Genomic DNA, 21446 nt, shown 5'->3' with positions numbered 1-21446 from the left:
TACTATTAGATATAAAGTTATCAGTCATTCCAGCATTCACTGGTAATGAGATGGATATGACTGATCTATTCTCTCTGTCCCTAAGTTCTAAACAACACATAGTAGGCAGTTATAAAAAATATTTCAGGGACACTTTGGGAAATATGAATATGTACTGTATATTACATATTATTACATAATTATTAAATGTCTTAAGTGTAATAATGTTATTGTGGTTATGTAAAATAATGTTCTTTTACTGGGAAACACTGCTCAAGTATTTAGGGGTAATTTCGTATGATGTGTACAACATATATAAGACTATGCAAAAAAAGAGAGAGGAAAAAAGATAAATGTGCCAAAATGTTATATGAATCTAGGTGACTTACAGGTGTTCATTATACTAATCCTTAAACTTTTCTGTAGTTTGAAATTTTTCAAAATAAAAGGCTGGAGGAGGGGGAAATTAACACACACACACAGCATAAATATTTGGTGGTTTAATGACAATGGTTCTTTCTAACAATATCCTCATCTCAAATAATTTTTTAGTTAGAACCTTGTTAAAAATAATTCCCTCATTTAAGAAAAATCTGAATATGGTCTTGACTGTAGATGAAATTATGGAATTACTGTTAATTTTTTAAGGTATTATAAATGGTATTGCAATTATGTAAGCAAATGTCATTCCTTGGATGTGTGCTGATGTTTTATAGATGCAATGTCAGATGTGTGCAATTTACTTTCAGACGGCTTAGGAAAAAACTATGTATGTATATTTAGAGAAAAAGATAAAGCAAATATAGTAAAATGTTTATTTTTAAATTAGGTGAAGGGTATTTCAGGTGTTTGTTTCATTATTCTTTCAACTTGTGTGTAGGTTTGAAATTCTTTATAATAAAAAGCTGGGAAGAAGTCAATAAATGAAAATAGCATATAAATACTTTAGGCCTTAGTAACGTAGAGATCTTTTTTCACCTTAAGTTACTGATATTTAAGGAAATATAATTTTGAGTAGAATGTATTACATGAAACAAATCAGATGGTTTAGAGAAAATACCTTCAACTTTATGCTTTTCTTTTTCTTGAGCAGCTTGGAGTTCAAAGTTTTCTTTATTTTTGGCTTCGATCTCTTCTAGTTTTCTTCTTTGTTCTTCTTTTTTCTTTCTTCCCTTCTCCTTTCTCTTTTCTCTTTTTGCAGCCAAAGCCAGCCTCTGGCTTTCTTCCCTTAACTGTTAAAGAATCAATAAAACAGAATTATAAGACTGGAATTTACCTTGGAAAAAAGTTGTCACATAATGTCATTTTATCATTAAGAGTACTGGGATACCATACAATTCAAAGTCATCTTAGTTCAATTCATTGTTTGATCAAGATCATACTCAAATCACTGTAAAGAGAAAATAATATTTTTAAATGTCAAGATCAAATTAATGATAAAAGACAACCTAATCTCAAAATGGATGAATGATAAAGATATACATAACTTCATAATCACCACGGAAATATAAATTAAAATAACAAGCTACCATGTTTTGTTCATTAATTTGGGAAAATTCAAAAAGATATCAGGTAGCAAATGTTTGGGAAAATTAATTCTTCCCTACACTGCTATCAGTATAAACATTAACATTTTTAGAAAAGTAATTTGAAGCCTCCTATGAAAATTACAAAGTGCTTATCCTAAGAATATATTCTATAAAATGACTACGTCTAGTGGAAAAATATAGGCTCAATACTTTCCATTGCAAAGCTGATTACAATAGTAGTAAATGGGAACTAGGTAAATCCATGGGGTGGGGTCGGGGGTGGGGATAAATTAACAACAGTATACATTCACAGAATACTAGGCAGCCATTAAAAGTTATAAATGTATAGCTGGGAAAATGCTCACAATTTACATTTGCTAGGGAAAAAAAGGCAAATTGCAAATCAATGATCTCATTTATGGGGGGGGCAGTGCTTTATGTGAATCTATCCGTGGGAATTAAAAAAAAAAGGCTAAGAGGATACAAATCAAAGGCTTCCTAGTGATGACCTCTAGAGCATGGGCTTGGTCAAGAAGTAGCAGAAAGATGGTGGCTTTCAATGTTACTTTATATGACTGGACATTGTTTCTATTTGTTAAACTGGATACATATGACTTTCACAGTCAAAAAAACTAGGAATAAGTTTTAAAGTCCAATAACATCTCTTAATAAGCTATTTTAACTATTAAATTTTCCTCTTTGGCTCATAAAATGGTAAAATCATCTACAAACTCTTTTGTTTGCGTGTTCTCTAAATGACATTTTCAAAGTACATATTCCTTGATATAATCTAGCTTTCTATATATTTTGTGTGTATTTTAAATATGTGTCAAAACAATGATACTCAGTTTATGGAAAATGTCACAATATCCTAACTGCTGAAACCAGCCCTTAAAGACAAACTTATAAGCCAAATCAGACTTACTTTTCTTGAGAAAAAGTCTGACTTTTAATTAAGTCTCTAGCTTTTGCTAGACACTCCTCCTCCCTTTTGAAATAATCCCTGTTGGGTGCCTAAAAGGTTTTGCCCACCTTGAAAGTTCTCACACTCTGGGGCAATGCACCATAATTACATTCTCTTGGGTAAGAGATATGACCTTTGCTTCTGAAAAGGTAAATAATTAAGGAGAATCTATAGAACACCAGATACTTTCTCAAGCAGATGGATTTTAGGAAAGAACACAAATGGAAACTGGAGATATAAAAATTGTCTGCATAGTACCTACCCCCTAGAAATTTTTGCTGGTCTTCCAGAAGTACCCAAGTTTCCTCTGAAGACCAGTAAAGGAGGAGCTTTTGACCTTTCCAAAGGACTGAGAAGAAAACAGTAATTGGTGACCTTCACACCCTAGTTCACTACAAGGGAGGAGTACTACCTGATTGGTGAGTTTGAAAGAAGGAACTGAGCGTGTATGACTCAGCTCATTCAGCCTTGCTTTAATGTAGCTAAGATGCCTGTCCTCAGGAGCTGTACTTTCTACATCTTTGCCTGAGCTCCAGTGAGGGAGGCCTGGGGTTGATCTGTTTTGCTGACTTACGAAATAAACAGGTAAGTGTAAAGGGAAGAGAAGGAGTAGAAAGGGGGGTGAAGGGTGTGCCAGAGAAACATTTTCAAAGCAACTGTGGCTATAGATAGATACTAACCTCTCCAATTTAGAATCAGGAATAATAAAACTGATATTTTATCTATATCACATCTGTATGGACAAAAAAGCCTTGAGAAAGCTACAGGAAATAGCTTTAGGGGCATAAAAATAACAAGTGAGGTTTAAGACTTTTGGCTCAGCCAGATGAGTTATTAATTTTGCTTGATTTTAAAAATGTGTCCAGTGGTAAGAAGTAATTATGATTGGTATTCAAGGGGGGAAGAACTTTTAAAAATAGAAAAACTAGAAAGCAGGCTTTCCTCTAAAACCATCTGGCCTTAGGGGTGGGTAGGGGTGATGGGCTGGGATAGGTCTTAGTGTATAGGTGTGGCTGGGTCCTTAGGTATGAATGTGCCTCAGAGCTTACAGAGTTCAGTCAGTGGAGGCTGGCCCGCTGGCAACAGTCTGAATTATCAAATTTTAGAGTTTAGCTCTAAGGGATAAGTAGTTACTCTTATTTCTAAATTTTGAAGTTATAAGGCTGGTATTTTGATAATTTCATAGATCTTACTAACCCTTTAGACTCACTAAAAAGTGAGATACAAATTCAGAGGTCCTAGGGAAACAATTTCTTTCTGGGGGAGAGATCTCAGACTATGGCTGCCAAAGGACCTACAAGGTATGAAGCTCTCTAAAACTAAGCAGAATTTGACAAGATAGATACAGACTTAAGAGGCATTATTAGTTTGCAGGTGGTAGCTGAAACTAATAAATTAAAGGAAATCACCAAAGGTAAAAGGCTATAACAATGTGTGTGTGTGTGTGTGTGTGTGTGTGTGTGTGTGTGTGTACACATAAAGAGGGGGAAGGCAGTGGGGAGGGAATATCCGTTATTAAAAGGAAGACCAAATGAGACTTTTAGAAAGGCATATATCAGGCAGAAGAAGACAATCAGGAGAAAGCAGCTTCAATAGGAGAAGAGTTTCATAAAGGAAGGCAGGGGCTTCCCTGGTGGCGCAGTGGTTGAGAGTCTGCCTGCCAATGCAGGGGACACGGGTTCGAGCCCTGGTCTGGGAAGATCCCACATGCCGCGGAGCAACTGGGCCTGTGAGCCACGACTGCTGAGCCTGCGCGTCTGGAGCCTGTGCTCCACAACAAGAGAGGCCGCGACAGTGAGAGGCCCGCGCACCGCGATGAAGAGTGGCCCCCGCTCACCACAACTAGAGAAAGCCCTCGCACAGAAGCGAAGACCCAACACAGCCATAAATAAATAAATAAATAAATAAATAAAGGAAGGCAAATCGACATTGGTAAGTGTCACAAAGTATCAGTAAGGACACAAGTATGAGATGTCTAATCTTATTCTGGATTTGGCAGTAAGATGCCATTGGTGACCTCTGCCATAGTTAGTTCACTGAATTAGTGGAGAAGTAAGCAAATGGTCCTGGACGGAGAAATAAAAAGAAAAGTAGAGTCAACAAGACATAGATTAGTCCCTTAAAATATTTAGATAAGGAAACAAAATACTAAATTTGAGGTAAGGTTTCATTAGGAGAGTTAACTTCATGAAGTTGTACAAAGAGGGTAGGAGTTAATGAAACAGCAGGCACTAAAGTATGGGAGAGGTGGTAATAACTGATACAAGATCCGAAAGAGAAAAGATGAAAACAGAGTATTTAAACCATGAGACTCGAGTAAGTCTGAAGGTGCAGGTAAACAGGGTTAGAAATTCAGCCTACATTCTATATTTTCTCACAAGGTACATGCCTAGACCTCATTTCATTTACCGGGGAACTACTACATGTTTGTGAGCATGTGTGGGGAAGGGTAGAGGTTTTGAAGAAAAGAGTCAAATTGCAGAATAAATAACCTCATTGTGGAAAAGGAAAGAAAGGGCACTAGTCCAACTGATTTTTTTTTTCTGGCTGCAGGATCTTAGTTCCCCAACCCAGGCCCCAGCAGTAGTGAAAACACTGAGTCCTAACCACTGGACTGCCAGGGAATTCCCTAACTGGTGATTTCTAATTATAGATTCAGGAAACAAATTGATGTTTGAGAGTTAAGCTTTTTAAGAGGAGAATTTAAGGATTTAGGGAGAGGCAGTCCAGACTAAAGAAATACCATGTGCAAATCTGTTTTTTTCCTTTTTTGGTCGCACCTCGCGGCATGTGGGATCTTAGATCCCTGACCAGAGATAGAACCCACGCCCCCTGCATTGGAAGCGCGGAGTCTTAACCACTGGACCGCCAGGGAAGTCCCCCATGTGCGTATTTGGATACAGTTACGTGAATGAGACATGTGAGTAGAAAACCACAGTGAGTGAGGAGCCTAGAGAAGACAGGAAGAGCTGAATGTCTGAAATTTCCCATGCAGACAATGAAGACAGACGGAAGGATTTCGAGTAGGGAGTAAAGGCAATCTTATCTGTGTATCAGAAACTATGGGAACTGGAAAAGTTACATCGGAACAAAGAAGGATTAAACTGAAGGCAAAAGATGACAGAGGCAAAGGTATTTATTTATAGACAGACTGTTAAGAAGCCTACTGCAATACTTCAGGCGAGAAGTGATAATTTAGGAGAGGATGGAACAGAAGACATAAAGAGACTGCCAAAGCTCAATTAAAGGTAATGATGATGATGATACTGATACCATTAATATTTAGGGGGTTAATATGTGCCAGATACTGGATTAAGTTACTTTACTACACTAACTTATTTGATGGATATAGAGAATGCGGAGCAAAGATAATTGAGAATCTGAAAACGACATCAAGATTTCAGTTATTTCTGAATAATCAGTAGTGGTATCAATAACAGAAAAAGAGATCAAGGAGTACAGGGGAAGGGAAGGGCAGGATCCAGCGAAAATTTTTTGATAACTATGTACTAAGCATGGTTCTAGTCTCTTAGGACTCAGCAGCAGACAAAATATCCCTGCCCTCATGAAGCTTACATTTAGTTGCTGGGGGAGGCACACAGATAGCAAACATAATACATTATATAGTTTTTTAAAAAGGTGTTAAGTACAATGTAAAACAGGAATACTGGAGCAGAGGAAGAGAAGTGTGTATATGGGCACATGTAGGGGAACATGAAGGTGAAGTTTAAGTAAACATTTAAAAGATTTGAAGTAGAGCAGGCAAAGAGAACAGTAAGTATATAAGCTGTATGTTCAAGTAGGCCTGGAATGTTTAAGTAGGCCAGTCTGGTTGAGAATAATAGAAAATGACTTTCAGAAAGCATATCAGGAGACCTCATCACCTAAGGTCCCACGGGGCATTTTAAAGACTTTTTATCTTTTACTGTGAGGGAAATGGCACTGTAGGGTTTTGAGCAAAAGAGTGATTTGATTTAAGTGATATAGAGGATCACTCTGAGAGTTAAACAGAGAACAGACTGCAGAGCGATGATGGAATCAGGGAGACCAGTTAAATGACTACTGTGGAAATACAGGTAAAAGATGATATTAATGACTTGAATCAGGGTGAGAAGTGATAAACAGTGACTAGGATCCTAGATATAGTTCTAAGGCAAAGGTAACTAGATTTTCCAACACAATGGAGGACAGAGAGAAATCAAGCATGATATCAATATCTTTAGCCGGAGCAATTACAAGACAGAGCTGTGGGTCTGGAGTAGGCAAAGATCAGGAGTTCACATTTGAACAGAAGTATGAGATGTCTAATTAGGTATCCAAAAGGACATGTTGAGTAGCTAGCTAGATATAAGAGACTGGAATGTAGGGAAGAGGTCTGGGCTAAAGATATAAATCTGGGATCAGCTAGATTATATTTAAAGGTAAGAAGCAGGATGAGATGACCAGTGGATAAAGAACATCATGTAATAAGCTAAATGACTTGCCAACTAAGAGGGGAGAAGAGGAGGAACTAGAGATACAGAAGGAATATTCAGGAAGATAAAAGCCAAGAGTGTGTAGTGTAATGGAGTCCAAGTAAATAGAGTATGTCAGGTGTTATTAGGCTTAGTACGATAAGGATAGAGACATAATCACTGGATTTAGCTAGTGAGAGTCCCCAAAGACCGTAAAGGCATAGTTTTGGTGGAGCTGTAGCAGTGAGAACCTGGTAGGAGTAGATTCAAGACAAAAAAGAATTGGAATACCCAAAATAGACAAGTTTTGCTGCAAATGGGAGCAGAAATGGGCTTGTAGCTGAAAATGGGGGTGCGGGGAGGTATGTGTTGGAAAAATCAAAGTTTTTTTTAAGATTGGATAAAGAAGCTTATATGATGATGAGGATGATCCAGGAGAGGGGGGAAAATGATATAGAAGAAAAGAAAACTGCCACAACAATGTCTCTGAGTAAGGGATGGCAGACAGAAAATATGATGTAGTTCACAAATGGAGGGATTGGTTCCAAGTTTATCTAGTAATTGGTAGGAAATATATGGGTACAGGGCTTGGTGGGTTGGGAAGATGAGGTAGGGGAAGTCTCTGGCAGTTTTCTTCTGGTGCTTCAGTTTTCTCACGGAAGTAGCATGCAAGGTCATCAACTGAGGTTGAAGAAGAGGATGTACCAGAAGTCACAGGATAAAGGAGAAAGAAAGAATGGTCTAGAAGAATAGGAGAATAAATTAAACTAGGGAAATATATAGTATGACTACTGGGCAGCATTAAAGGGTTCACTGTCACACATTTAAAGTCAAATTAGTCATCAAGGTTGAATGCTTTTTTTTCCTTAGACACCTTTAGTTACTAGGCTTCAGTTAAGAATAAGGAGAAAGAAAAGAGTAAGGCCAGTGAAGGGTGGTATGATAAATGGATCCTACAATTTACTGGTAGACAGAATGTTTTTAGGATTGCTGGAGGTAGAATTCTAGAGGGAGTAAAGCTGAAAAGACAAGAGGTGATAATCAGAGAATGAAATGTATGAAACTGAGATTGTGAGGTGGGCATATTAATAGCTTCAGTGGTGGCAAAAAACCCAACTGAAAACATCTATGAGGAATATTTTTAAAATATACCATACGTAGCTCCCTAAAAGATTATGAAAGTTTACAAAGAGAAGAAACAATAAGTGATAAAGTAGAGGGGTAAAACATTAAAAATGCAGACCAATAATACCCACTATGGATTCTAACAGCCCAAAATATAACCTAGTTGTTAATGTCCTAAGAGAAGAAGCAATCAACTGCCAGAGTATTCCACAGTTAGACCAGATGCACTGCTCTAGAGCAGGGGCTCTTCCACATAGTGTTTGCTGCATAAGGAGACAAGGGAATCTGATGAATATAATGAGCAGTATTCTCAGCAGCAATGTTTACAAACCTATTACCCAACATTTTCAAATTAGAAAGGTTGATCAAAGGAGCATTTTCACACAAGCAGTAAGTTACCCATGCAGAGCATCCAAGTCAAACCAGACAAGACCACTCCAATGATACTTCTAAATCAGAAATGGTGGAGCCAGAATGTACTGAGCCTCAAAAGGCAAAACAGTGTATTTTTCCAGATGTAAATCATACATAAAAAATAGTGAACCAAACCCTATCTCAATCTGATCATTTTTTAAATAGAAATAGAAAGGGGCTGGAGTTCAGGAAAGAAGAGTCTCGTCCACAGTCTAGAATTCTATCTATGTACCATTCCCATTCAAAACTGTTTATAAAGTATCAGTGCATGCAGAAGAATTTGCATCTGATTAATTTATGATTAGGAATTAATACTGGAAATATGCAATGACATTGAAAGAAGTTCCTTTTGAATTGCTTTAAATCTGAGGCTCTGAAAGCATGAACATCTAGGTTAAGAAAGACTTGCCACAATTCAAGGAAACAACACTTATGTATTGCTGATGGTAGTAGGAAAATATTCTGAAAGTATCAAATTTAAAATATACTGACCCAAGTGAAGAAACTTACTCCATAAAAATAAAAGCACCAAAATATAAAGAAATATGTATAACGATGTTTATTGCAACATTATTTGTAGTGACAAAACTGGAAACAAACCTACTATGGAGTATATTATGCAGTTATAAATCACTATCAGTTGACAATATTCTTCACTTATTGAGAGAGGGAAAAGCAAGTATTAGAGTAATATGTTTGCATGATTCTAATTTTTAAAAAGTACAGTTTTCATATACATGGATATTTATTTGTTCAACAAATGTTTACTAACATGCCAGGCACCATTTTGTAGTTCATACAATCTAGTGGTAGAGAGAGACAAACAAGATAACTAAGTAAAATACAGTATTTAGAATGTTAGAAGATGAAAATAAAGAAGGGAAGAAGAGTAGGAAGAATGTAAAAGGGAGACTAAAATATGAGGCAAGTGAAGTGACATTCAAGGCAGAAGGCATAGCAAGAGGAAAAAGGATGGTCATTATGGATAGAGCAAAGTGACCAAGAGAAAGTAGTAAAATAAGATCAGACAGGTGTAAGAAGTGGTGTGAGTGGGCAGAACATGTAAGGTCTTAAAAGGCTTTAAAGGTTAGAAGTGAGGACTTTTAGTTAATTACCATACCAGGTTTTGAACTTCAGTTACCTTACAATGATGGCGTATGCTTTTCTTTTAGTTATCTTTGCATAGTTCACAGTTTAAACTGAACACATTATTGTAATAAAGAAAAAAGAAAAAAATCATTGAAGTTGATTGAGAATAGACATGCACAATTGGACATTCCTAAAAGCTGCTTCTTGACTTTGTGATCCACAGGTATGCAGTAAATCTCTAAGTGTATTTCATGTAACGTATAAACAACAAAGGTATGAAACAATTAAAGATTTATTTAAAAACAGATATCTATGTCTCAGCTATAGAAAGGATGCCTTCTAAGATTTATAAAAATGCAAAAAGAAACAATATTATGAAATAACTATTACTTAGCGATTCTAACATCTAAAAACGAGAGAGTAATGCAAAAACAGGATATTATAATATTATAAGGAGAAAGCACTAAAAGGTAGGTTGGCTTCAATTAAGGGAGGAGAGGAAAGCAGGGAATTTAGAATAAAAAAAGTGGATTTAAATCTTAGCCTAGCTTCAGCAAGTTACTTAACTTCCCATAGATTCAGTTTCTCCATCTGTAATATGAGGGTAATAATATTTCTTACAGAGAAGCCTCAAATAATACATAATCTGTCATACAACTTGGCCCTATTTCATTGCCTGGTATTTAGTAAACATTAAATAAATATTTGATGAAACTGAATATTAAAAATAGATAAAGTAACAGTTACAATAATTATAACAATATCTGTTCTCAATGTGTTCATATTCAATTAAAACTTCAAAGTGGCCAAAAAAGCTAATTTTCATTTGATCAGAATCTAAACTAGGAAGTTGTTAAAATGAAGAACTCTGATTTTAAATATATTTTTCAGAAAATAATAGTGTATTTTCACATTGACTTTAGAACAAAATGTTTAAAATAATTCATATTTTCTTTATGTGAGATGAAATATATAGCTTAACAAAGTCAGTAAGTCTAATTAAAAAGAATGGACCTGACTCAAATGAAAAATGTTATATATACAATTGACCTGTGAACAGCACTGTGCAGGCCCACTTTATGCGGATTCTTTAAATAAGTACTACAGTACTACATAATCTGTGGTTGGTTGAAATCCATAGGCTTGAAACTGCAGATACGAAGGGCCCAAGTGTAAAGTTACACATTGATTTTCAACTGCATGGGGGTCGGGGGCCCCAGCCCCCACTATCACTGCATATCCTTTATAAATCTAAAAAGTGTATGTTAAATTTCATAGCATTTTTAACCTTTTTAAAAAAGATGAAATACGGCAGAATATATATTCCATAATATTCAATACCAACCAATTCTGTCCCTACTATTACATTCTAGAGTACAGTTATTGATAGGAACAGAGAGTAAAGAAGCAGCTATGGGACTGCCCAAACTGTACATTTGTTTGGAGTGTTTTACTCCCCATGGGAATAAATGGGAATGATACTGTAGCGTGCCTGAAAGAGAAAAATACAAGAGAAATCATCCATTTTAAAAGGTACGCATTAAGGGGCAGGAAAGGAATAAAGACGCAGACGTAGAGAATGGACTTGAGGACACAGGGAGGGGGAAAAGTAAGCTGGGATGAAGTGAGAGAGTGGCATGGACTTATATATACTAACAAATGTAAAATAGATAGCTAGTGTGAAGCAGCTGCATAGCACAAGGAGATCAGCTCGGTGCTTTGTGACCACCTAGAGGGGTGGGATAGGGAGGGTGGGAGGGAGACGCAAGAGGGAGGAGATATGGGGATATATGTATATGTATAGCTGATTCACTTTGTTATAAAGCAGAAACCAACACACTATTGTAAAGCAATTATACTCTAATAAAGATGTTAAAAAAATAATAGATATACAATAAATTTCATGCATTTAAATTGTACAATTTTATAAAAATAAAATAAAATAAAAAGGTACGCATTAAACATTCCATCAACTGGTCGTATTTCACTAGTTGGTCATGGTTTGGTAGTGTATGCCTTCGTAGTGTATTTGGTACTTCTGATAAATCCGTTGGCAACAAATTACAAGGTCTACGATCAATGAAGTACAGACTTGGATGGGGATTAAGAGAACAGTTGAGATAATTGAGCATTAGAGGCTAGGTTCCCTGACTTGCAGATCAATGCAATTCCTACAATAACATTTTGTTAATTTGATTATAAAGAAAACTATTTTCACGATATAATGATGTTTAAAATACTCATAATTCTCTCCACTATTTGAGCCAAACTTGGAGAGAAAACCATGTACATAATTTAAAGCAAAACCAAAACGAAACAAAAAACCACAGATTACAAATTAGGAGGAAGAGAAGCTGAAAGCAAAAAAGTAGGTATTTTTCATATGTAAAGGTTACCATTACCTTTTCCAAGTCTAACTCCTCTAATAAAATGCTGGCATTTTTGTTTGCTTCAGCAGCCTGTCTATCTTTGGCTTGTACTATCGACTCATACAAAGGTGACACTTCTTCAGCATCTCCTAAAATGAAAAATTAAGATGTTTCCAGACTCAAAAAATTAACATTTAGAGATTCCTGAAAACATGAAAATATTAATTGAGGTACTTGAATGAACATAAGCAATAAAGATCAGTAGTAGGGCAAAACAACAGTGCAAATAAAAACATAACTTAAATGGTATATTTTTAAAAATACATAAGCAAAGAGCCTTTATTGTTCTTCAAAATAATATCCATTTGACTGGTACTAAAATTATTTACTCCTGTAATTTAAATATGAGAAATCATACTGCAAATAGAGCTGCAATAATCTGTCAGCTGGTTAATGGGCTAAAGGAAAAGGTCAATGTCAACAAAAGAAAATGGGTTTAAAACAATTTAAAATACTTATTTGGCAAGAACTGTTCTCAAATACTTAAGCTTTGTTGCTATAACTTCTTGTGCTAGAATCATTCATAAAAAGCACGTATTTATAGACTTATCTCAGTGATTTCATTCTTAGAACATAACACTTTTTGACAGGAAAGGGATATTTCCCTATGAAGACAAAAGCTTTATTTTTAATCTCTGCCCCCCTTCCATAAGGGGTATCCAGGAATATTAATTGTCATAAATAAATCTAGAGGCAGGCAAGACAGTGGATTAGCTATGTTAAATAAAACTTATGGGAAAAAGCTGTTCACTATCATGTGATAACTGCTGAGAAAATGAAAGACATTTTTAGATTTTCAGAGGTATGTCTTAGGATTTTATTCAAATATTTTGATCTCAACTAGAATTCTAAAGGGATTTATTTTATTTTCCGTACTTTCCCTGCAAAAATCCTAGCAAATTCATTCTTAAACTGACAGTTACTCCAACTTTTATATTATGCTGAACATGTTAAGAGTTTTCTTGACCATAATTAAAAGTACTGTGTTAATTTTTGTTTAGGTCTAAAAAGAATCCACTGACTTGTTCCTCTCAGAAGAGATATCTGTCTGGATAGATTATAGCACTAATGAATAGTAACAATAATTTGCTTTAGATAGTTTAGTACTTACATTAAAATTAAATTAGCTTAAGTACTATTTAAAAAGATAAAGTAATTCTAAAACAGAAAATGTTTTATTACTTCATGAGGTAAGTAAATCATCTGAAGAGTTTCTTAAATATTATACTTCATTCCCAAATACTAGATAAATGAAAATTGCTATGTACCACACATTATTGCTCAAACTAAGACTTGTTTTATCTTAGTGTGGAATATACATATATATAAAAAGCCAAATGGGATCCCAAGCTCATATAATGGGGATGAATTTAATCAGTATATTACCTTATCAGTGATCGTTGCTATGTATCTCATACATTCAGAATCTGATGGAAACTGATTGACTTCTTTGACTAAGTAGCGTACCACCTTCACATGACCCTAAAAAAAAGATATTAATGTCGGACTGAAAACAGACTCTATCAGGATTCAGTGAATCTAGTCTGTCTTAACTAAAATTCCATTAACATTAGTGCCACAAAATAAAGACTTAAATTGGGTATTATTCGCACTTTAAATGAAAAAGAGACAGGCTTTGGTTCTAATAAGTTAGATAAATCTACATTGTTCATTTTCATCCTACCCTCCAAAAAAAGATACAGAATAACGTGACCTAAAATTCTAAACCATTCTGAATTTAAAAAAACAATAAAGTCAGTATGAAGAAATGCAGGATATGTGTGAAAGAAAAGAAAAACCTCATCTTTTTTTTCTAGCTAATTCGTTAGAACTGAGTATGCTGTTTCAATTTTAAGCATTAAGAGAGCAGAAATAACAATTTTGTTCTTTCTTTGAGATAAAAACTGAATGCATAGCACTATACTAGGTAGTGCAAAAGAAATAACATACACTTTCTTAAAGCTTGAGCGATGATTATATTATTCACTGTAACACAGTTCACTAAGTTCAAAATCTTTAGACCAGCCTTCAAGAGGCTCTCTACTTTCTCTAATCCACACTATTACTGACACAACACATATAAACAGATGAATAAACATCTGTTTATATTTAGTACATTTCCTCTATTGCATTTATTTCTTCCTTCTCATCCGCATCCTTTTGAACTATCCCTATCTTTTAATGAATAGCTTAAATGCCATTTGCACCTTTCCTTGATATCTCACCAACACTTCTACAGTATTTAAACTATTTATATGGGACAACTCATACAGCTACCTGACTTTGTGTGTGGATCCCTGATTATTACATTTTGCACAAAATGCAACAGTTGGAATCTGTACAATGTAATATGCCAGCAATTACAGTTGTACATGGTAGGTACTAAGAAAATAAATAATGGAATGAATACAAAGAGTATAAAAGATAAGTGCCTTTCTTAAGGAGCTAAGTCTATTTGGAAAGATGAGATATATGCATGTTAGATGTTAAGGTAATAACAATATATATTTGTCAAAATAAATGATAAAGATAATAATGAATTGTAGAATTTCTACAACCTTTAAGAGATTAGGTATCTCAATGTGAGCTCAAATGGAATGGGAAGAGTTTCTGTAGAAGGGGAGATTTACACTGTACCCAAAGAATGAGTAATTTTGGAAGAATGAGGAAGGACATGGGCATTCCCAAGATGAGAACAAAGGTGCTATGAGAGACAGTGACAAAAGACCAAGCAAGGAGAAGACTCCACATTAGGGACTCAATGGGAGATGAGTTCTAAAAACACTAGATTGGGCTTTGAATAACAAACTAAGATTGGATTTCAAAGGGTTACAGAGACTGGGGAGACATGAAAAGGTACTTGAAGAGGATACTAACATAGTGAAATGGTTTGGATGATAAACTTGATATGCTAGCTTGCTTGGAGAAGAGGTAGGTAGCCACTGAGAATAAGTTTGATTAGCGAGGAAAAAAAAATTCAGAGAGTCAGTGGGAAGGTAGTCTAGAACACCCAGGGAGGAGGTGGTATAAAGAACAAGAGTCAGAGAGAAGAATAAGAGAAAAAGGAAAAGAGGATTTTTTACAATTTATATATTAAAAATTTTCAATACAACAAAGTAATTTGGAATCTCTAAGAGATTTTACCTACGTGAATGACAAAACTCAAAATTATACCTACAGAATGACAAAACTCAAAATTATAATCCCTGGAATAGTAGTCTGGCTTCCCCAATAACAAATCAGACCTGCATTTAAGAGATCAACCAAAACATTAAATCAAATTACTTATACACAGTTCTGTGCTATGCATTACAGAAAGTTTCAATTTCACAAGATTTATTTCTACTTCTGAAGGTTTCAAATACTGGCAGCTGAATTTTCATTTTTCCTTTTTTCCTAGAAATTAAAGTGAATAATTAAAAATGAAATCAATTTAAGTTAAATTTTTCTCTGCTGTGCTAATACAAGAAAACACTCATTCATAAACAAGTAATTAATTACTCTTAGTTGGATTTATATTTTGTGAAAGATTAAGATTGCAACTAGATTTTGCAAATACTACTTAGAACAACTTTTTAAAAGTTTACTTAGCTTTGACATCCAATATGGATACTATTAATGGCTTTTCTGGCATGCCTGTATCTACCTTTCAATGTTGCCATCAGAGTGATTATTTGCTTATTATTTTACTGCTTTCATCACTACTGTTAGATCCTAAAATGAGAGTCTTTAGTGATCATTAAATTATGCACTTCCTAGCCTAAGTGAAAAATATCCAAGTGACTGAGGATGAAAGACTTCTACCTCTCTAAATGCTGCCATAAGAGGAGTTGTCTTGCGGTTATCAGCTGCATCCACACCTGCACCTGCTGGCACCAGTAACCGAACCACGTCAAGGTGTCCACCATTTGCTGCCAGCCACAATGGAGTGTTCCCCTTCTTGTTACGTACATCAGTGTGAGCACCTCTAAATGAATGACACAAATATCACTTTTAAATGAAATGACACAGATAATAAGAAAAATCAACTGTGAATTTTGTGAAAATATTTTGTAAAGGAAAAAATTGTTTAAAATATATAGGACTAAAATATATTTCTCTCTCAGAATTACATTACAAAGAATTTCCAGTCATCAAATTAAAAGCCACTGAATCAAAACTAACGATACATCAATAATGGCTTTTCTTATTTTAAAAATAATGACTCTGTATAATTCTGAGCTTCAAATCCTGAGAAAATGTAAAATTTTCTTTAGTGAAAAATAATGGTACATCTTGTTAATATCATAATATATTAAACAGTATCCTAGAGCATAAACAGTATCCTATGAGGCGATTATATCTTTCAGATTATTTGTATTCATGTATTTATATTATGTGGCTTCATAAAAGAATGAATCTTAAAATAACATGAAGGTTTAGCACTCAGTGGGCATCATGGTAGATAAGACTCATGGTAAATAACTAGTTGATAGTAGCTACTACTCATTACTACTGTTAGGACACCATGCAAAAGTCTTTCAGACTGTTAAAGTAGGAAATCCAATTAGCATGCAAGCAACTTTGAAAGACTCGCAAGTAACTCCTAAGTGACTGAAAACAAAAAATATCCTGGATTCTATCTTATATCTTGAACAGTTCCATAACTGTCTCTTAAAAGCCCTAATTACCATAAAGAACAAGAAAATCAACAATGAAGCCTTAGATTATTGCCAGACTTAACAAGACTTAAGGTGATATCTCTGCAAAACTGTGTGGGAGATGTGACTATGGATGACAATAGCTGGATGTTCAAATAGCTTATTATAGTACTTTAAAAGTATACACACAGACAAAAAAGGAAGAAAAGAAGTATTTCAAGATTGCACTGAAATATATTAAACAATGCAGCATAGCTCTGGATGGGTGGAAAATAATAGAGGTAAGTTTAAAACAAAAAAAATACACTGCAGTTTATAGAAGTAATCACATTTGATTTTTTAATAGTTCAATTTGCACAGAGAATAGTAATCACTAGTAACACCATGTTCATATATGAAGGGTATGGTAGCATCATACCTGCCAATGACAAGCTCACAGAATTTATAATGCCCTTTATCTGCTGCTATGGTTAAAGCTGTATCTCTCGAGGAGGGCACTGGAGGGGCATTAACATCAGCACCTTTATCCAAAAGAACTCGGCCCACCTCTGCATATCCACCAGAGGCAGCTTCCGTTAGCGGTGAGGCCAGTCTAGGTTTAGTGAAAAACAAAAAACAACACGTAAGAGACCAGAAAGTACTAAAATGTTAAAGAACAACGATCTGGGGGAGCAATACGGTATAGCTATTACAAAATTCACGACTAAATTTCAGCACTGACACTGCTAACCTCTCTCGGTTACAGTGAGGTCTACTGAAAGCAGATGATTCTACCTAATGTCCATTTGTTGGTAAAACTTTTAAGACACATGTACTTGGCCTATAACTGGCACTTAATAAATGCTCCCTCTCTTCTCTTTCATAATACTACACAGTTTTCAGCTGATAACCCCCATGTCATTATCACCTATAAAAATCTATTGCTGAGGTATTTTCAAGAGTTCATGCTTAACTGAGTCATACAGAATGATTTCTGTTTAAATATATATGTAGGAGATCAATGTTACTACAAAGTACTAGAAGTATAATTAGCATATTGCTAATGTACACCTTAAATGTCAAAGCAATAAATCCATGGGTAAATCTCAGACTTTTTCTTACCTTAGCTCTGTGTTCCACATTTGCTTTTCTATCAAGCAGAAGACTAACCACTTCAGTTCTTCCTTGGAAGCAGGCTAAGGTAAGGGCAGTGTTCCGATTGGTTTCTCTCTGAGCATTTATGTCAGAGCCCATGTCTAACAGGAGCTTAACGGCAGCTGTGTGCCCATTCATAGCTGCTAACATCAGAGGAGAAATACCCAATTTGCTACCAGTTCTGGGGGTGGAAGTATGGGGAGAACAAAGGGAAAAATATATTTTTTAAATGTCCCACAAAAACTAGATGATAATACAGAATTCTATCTCAGGATTTAAGATTCTTTATTCTGCAGAATTATTTAAAAGAATCATTCTTCTCAGCCCTACTAAATCTTTGAGATATTACCAAGACTACACTACAAATCTTTTACTACCCAGAACTAGAATACTTTCTGTATCTCATTCAACATAATTCAACTTGGGCTGAAAAGTGATAAATTATTAAGTCATTATTAAAAATGAACTTTCCATTCTAAAGTATATACTTGCTTGCTTAATAAAAACATAAGACAGATGTGTTTACGTTTATCATAAGAAATAAAGTAATTGATAATTTTTTCAAGTTCTATGTCAACAGTTTTAAACACTTAAATTTGAATTCTAAATTTGTAATGAAGGCATTTCCTAAATATGGCATTATAAAAAGTATTCTACAAATATCTTTAACATAACACTGTTAAGGGACTTGGAGAGAGAGAATAAAACTTGCCTAGGATTAACCTCAGCTCCTGCATTTAGTAATATTTTGATAATGTTCACATAGCCACCAGAAGCAGCCAGGCTTAGAGGTGTGCAATCAGAAACATTCCTGTGCTCTTTATTTGCCCCTCGAGCTAACAATAGCTCCACCACCTGGAAAAAGAAAAGGAAAAAATGTGTTTTCTTCTTATGGTGAGACAACTTGCAAGGTGTATATTTCTGATTTCTCTTTTTTTCTGCTTTATTGTATAACAAAAGAAGGGGAAAGTCATTCATCCTTTGCACAAAATCAGTCTCAAATGAAAGCAAAAGGTCTTAAAGGCCAATAAAGGGATAGTTTCTCAAGTAAAATCCATTTTGGAATCTGTTGAAATGGCACAGTGTTTTCATTGAAAGATCTTGACCTCATGTGTTCTTGTGCAATGCTGTTTTGGAAATTAGTATTTCTGTATTATTCTACCACACAGTGGTAAAATAGAATAAGATTTTTTCATTTATACATGTAAATGTCCTTAAAATATTTTTTAAACTTAAAATCAAAAACTAAATGTTAAAAACATTTTTGGAATAAAGCTAACACTTATCGTCCCCCAACATTTTACCATAAAAACTTTTAAGCACACAGAAAAGCTGAAAAAAATTTACATACAATCATCACCTAGATCCTACCATTAACATTCTCCTCTACTTACTTTATCACATTTATTCGTCTGTCCATTATTTTTTGATGCATTTCATTTCTAAGTAAATTGTAGACACCTGCAATTTCCCTTAAACACATCAGCATGTGTACCATGAACTAAACTCTTATTTGTTTTTAGGCTTTTTAGGGTTTTTTTAGGTGAAATTTGTAACTTTCAATAAATGCACAAAACTTAAGTGTATATTCACTGAGTATCGACAAATGCATAAACCTAATTTAAATCTGTTATTTACTCATGTTCTTTCTCAGTCAATCCTACCCAAAGATTAGTTTCATTTACCATAGATCTTCATATAAGTCAATCACACAGTGTTTGAGGGTCATCTGTGTGTATTGCGTAGCATTCCATTATGTGAATATGCTGCTTTATCTATTCTATTGATAAACATCTCTACTGTTTCTAGTTTTGGGCAATTCTGAATAAAGTTGCTATGAACAATTCTTGTGGAAATATATTTTCATTGCTCATGGGCTCCACCTAGTAGCAGAATTTCTGGGTGCATGTTTAGTTAAGAAATTGCCAAACCTGTTCCTAAAGTGGTTGTACTATTTACACGCTCATCAACAAGGAGTTCTGGTTGCTCCACATCCTCAGCAAAACTTGGTATTGTCAATCTTTATAATTTTAGCCATTCTAGTGGAAGTGGTTGGTGGTATCTCACTGGGGTCTTAATTTGCATTCCCTGATAGCTGAGAATATTTAGCATTTATTTAAGTGCCATTCATAGATCTTTTGTCCATTATGCCATTTAATGCACAAAACAACTCTTTGACACAGGTACTAGCATCTTCATCTTCATTTTACAAATGAGGCATAAGGAAGTTAAGGATTGCTCAAGATCATAGCACTTATCCTTGCTCTTACTGTTAAAAATATATCTAACTGGGAAATAAATAAATGTTAATGAACAGTGCTTTGCCTTACTACCAGCTAAAACTTTACTCGTTTGAATAAAGCTATGACCAATTTTTTTGTTTGTTTGTTTTTTGGGTTTTTTTAAGTTCACATTCATAAGCATTTTCTTTTTTAAATTTCATTAAAAAATTTTTTTTTGAAGTATAGTTGATTTACAAAGTTGTGTTAGTTTCAGGTGTACAGCAAAGTGATTCAATTATACATACATATACATACTTTTTTTTTTCAGATTCTTTTTCCTTAGAGGATACTATAAAATATTGAGTCTAGTTCCCTGTGCTGTACAGTAGGTCCTTGTTGCTCATCTATTCCATACACAGCAGTGTGTATACGTTAATCCCAACCTCCTAATTTATGCCTCCCCAACTCCTTTCCCCTTTGGTAACCATACGTTTGTTTTCTGTGTCTGTGGGTCTATTTTTGTTTTGTATATATGTTCATTTGTATTTTTTTTTTAAGATTCCATGTATAAGCGATATGATTCTTATCTTTCTCTAAAGCTATGACTAATCTTAGATGACTTCCTATCACATTTTTGCTTTTAGAGCCAGTAAGACTAACTGGCTTATGTAACAAGATCATAAAAACAAGCCCCCAAATTGGCATTAGGCTATTTTATTTTACAAACAGTCCCTTAAGCAATAAAGTAGAAAACCCTAATCACATTTCTAAAGTTTTCTTAATTCCTTTATGCAAAGATAACTGATCCTAGTTATCTCTCAGAGGGAATGGTCTATTCCCCAAAACTACTAAACATTCAATATAAAAGAATTATTTTGTTATTTTATAGTAAAATGACTTTCTAATATTTTATTAATTACTTCAAAATACTTTACTGTTCTAATGACACCAAATAAAAGCAAGAGTGTTATAGGCAAAATTATTACCCTAAAAGACTTCTATAATTATTATAACCTCATCTGTTATATTTTAGTAAGAATACATAAAGATTACAGTAGGCTTTACCATTGCTTCGAACGGAAGAAAATCAACTGATTTCTTTTTGATTCAATATTGAAAAATGCTATGAGACAAGTATTATTTCAAACCACACAGTGATTGAAAATTTCAGTTAAGTCAAAATTTTACTTTCATTATATACCAAAAACAGAACATTTACATTTCTGACTGATAGAATCACCTCCACTGTGGAATACAGAAAGTAATTAGAATGGTGAAATAAAAAAGAAAAAGATTTTTAAGCTGAGAGTAGGAAACTCACCTGGAATGACCTAGAGTTCTTCCTAAATATAAGATTCAACAACTCCCTAATTGAGAAGTTACCAATCCATAGAGACAGCATGACTGGTGAATAGAACTGGATTTTAAAAACTGATTTAAAATGAGGTTATCCAACTAATTATTAAT

At 34.5% G+C, this 21446-nt stretch overlaps 1 pseudogene across 1 annotated transcript in view; it reads right to left on the bottom strand.

Moving 5' to 3' along the window:
- Positions 1-21446, bottom strand: part of LOC309636371 (ankyrin repeat domain-containing protein 17-like) — a 241042-nt pseudogene that overhangs the window by 52899 nt on the left and 166697 nt on the right. The window contains exons 20-26 of the transcript XR_014268510.1: positions 18470-18612; positions 17725-17938; positions 17042-17215; positions 15788-15950; positions 13370-13465; positions 11957-12072; positions 1040-1211 (exon numbers count right to left, since the gene is read on the bottom strand). The product of XR_014268510.1 is annotated as an ankyrin repeat domain-containing protein 17-like (transcript). The remainder of the gene's footprint in view (positions 1-1039; positions 1212-11956; positions 12073-13369; positions 13466-15787; positions 15951-17041; positions 17216-17724; positions 17939-18469; positions 18613-21446) is intronic.

Source organism: Balaenoptera physalus (genome assembly GCF_965194825.1).
Source record: "Balaenoptera physalus genome assembly, chromosome: 10".
Lineage (NCBI taxonomy): Eukaryota > Metazoa > Chordata > Mammalia > Artiodactyla > Balaenopteridae > Balaenoptera > Balaenoptera physalus.
This window is presented reverse-complemented; position numbering and strand designations above follow the sequence as displayed.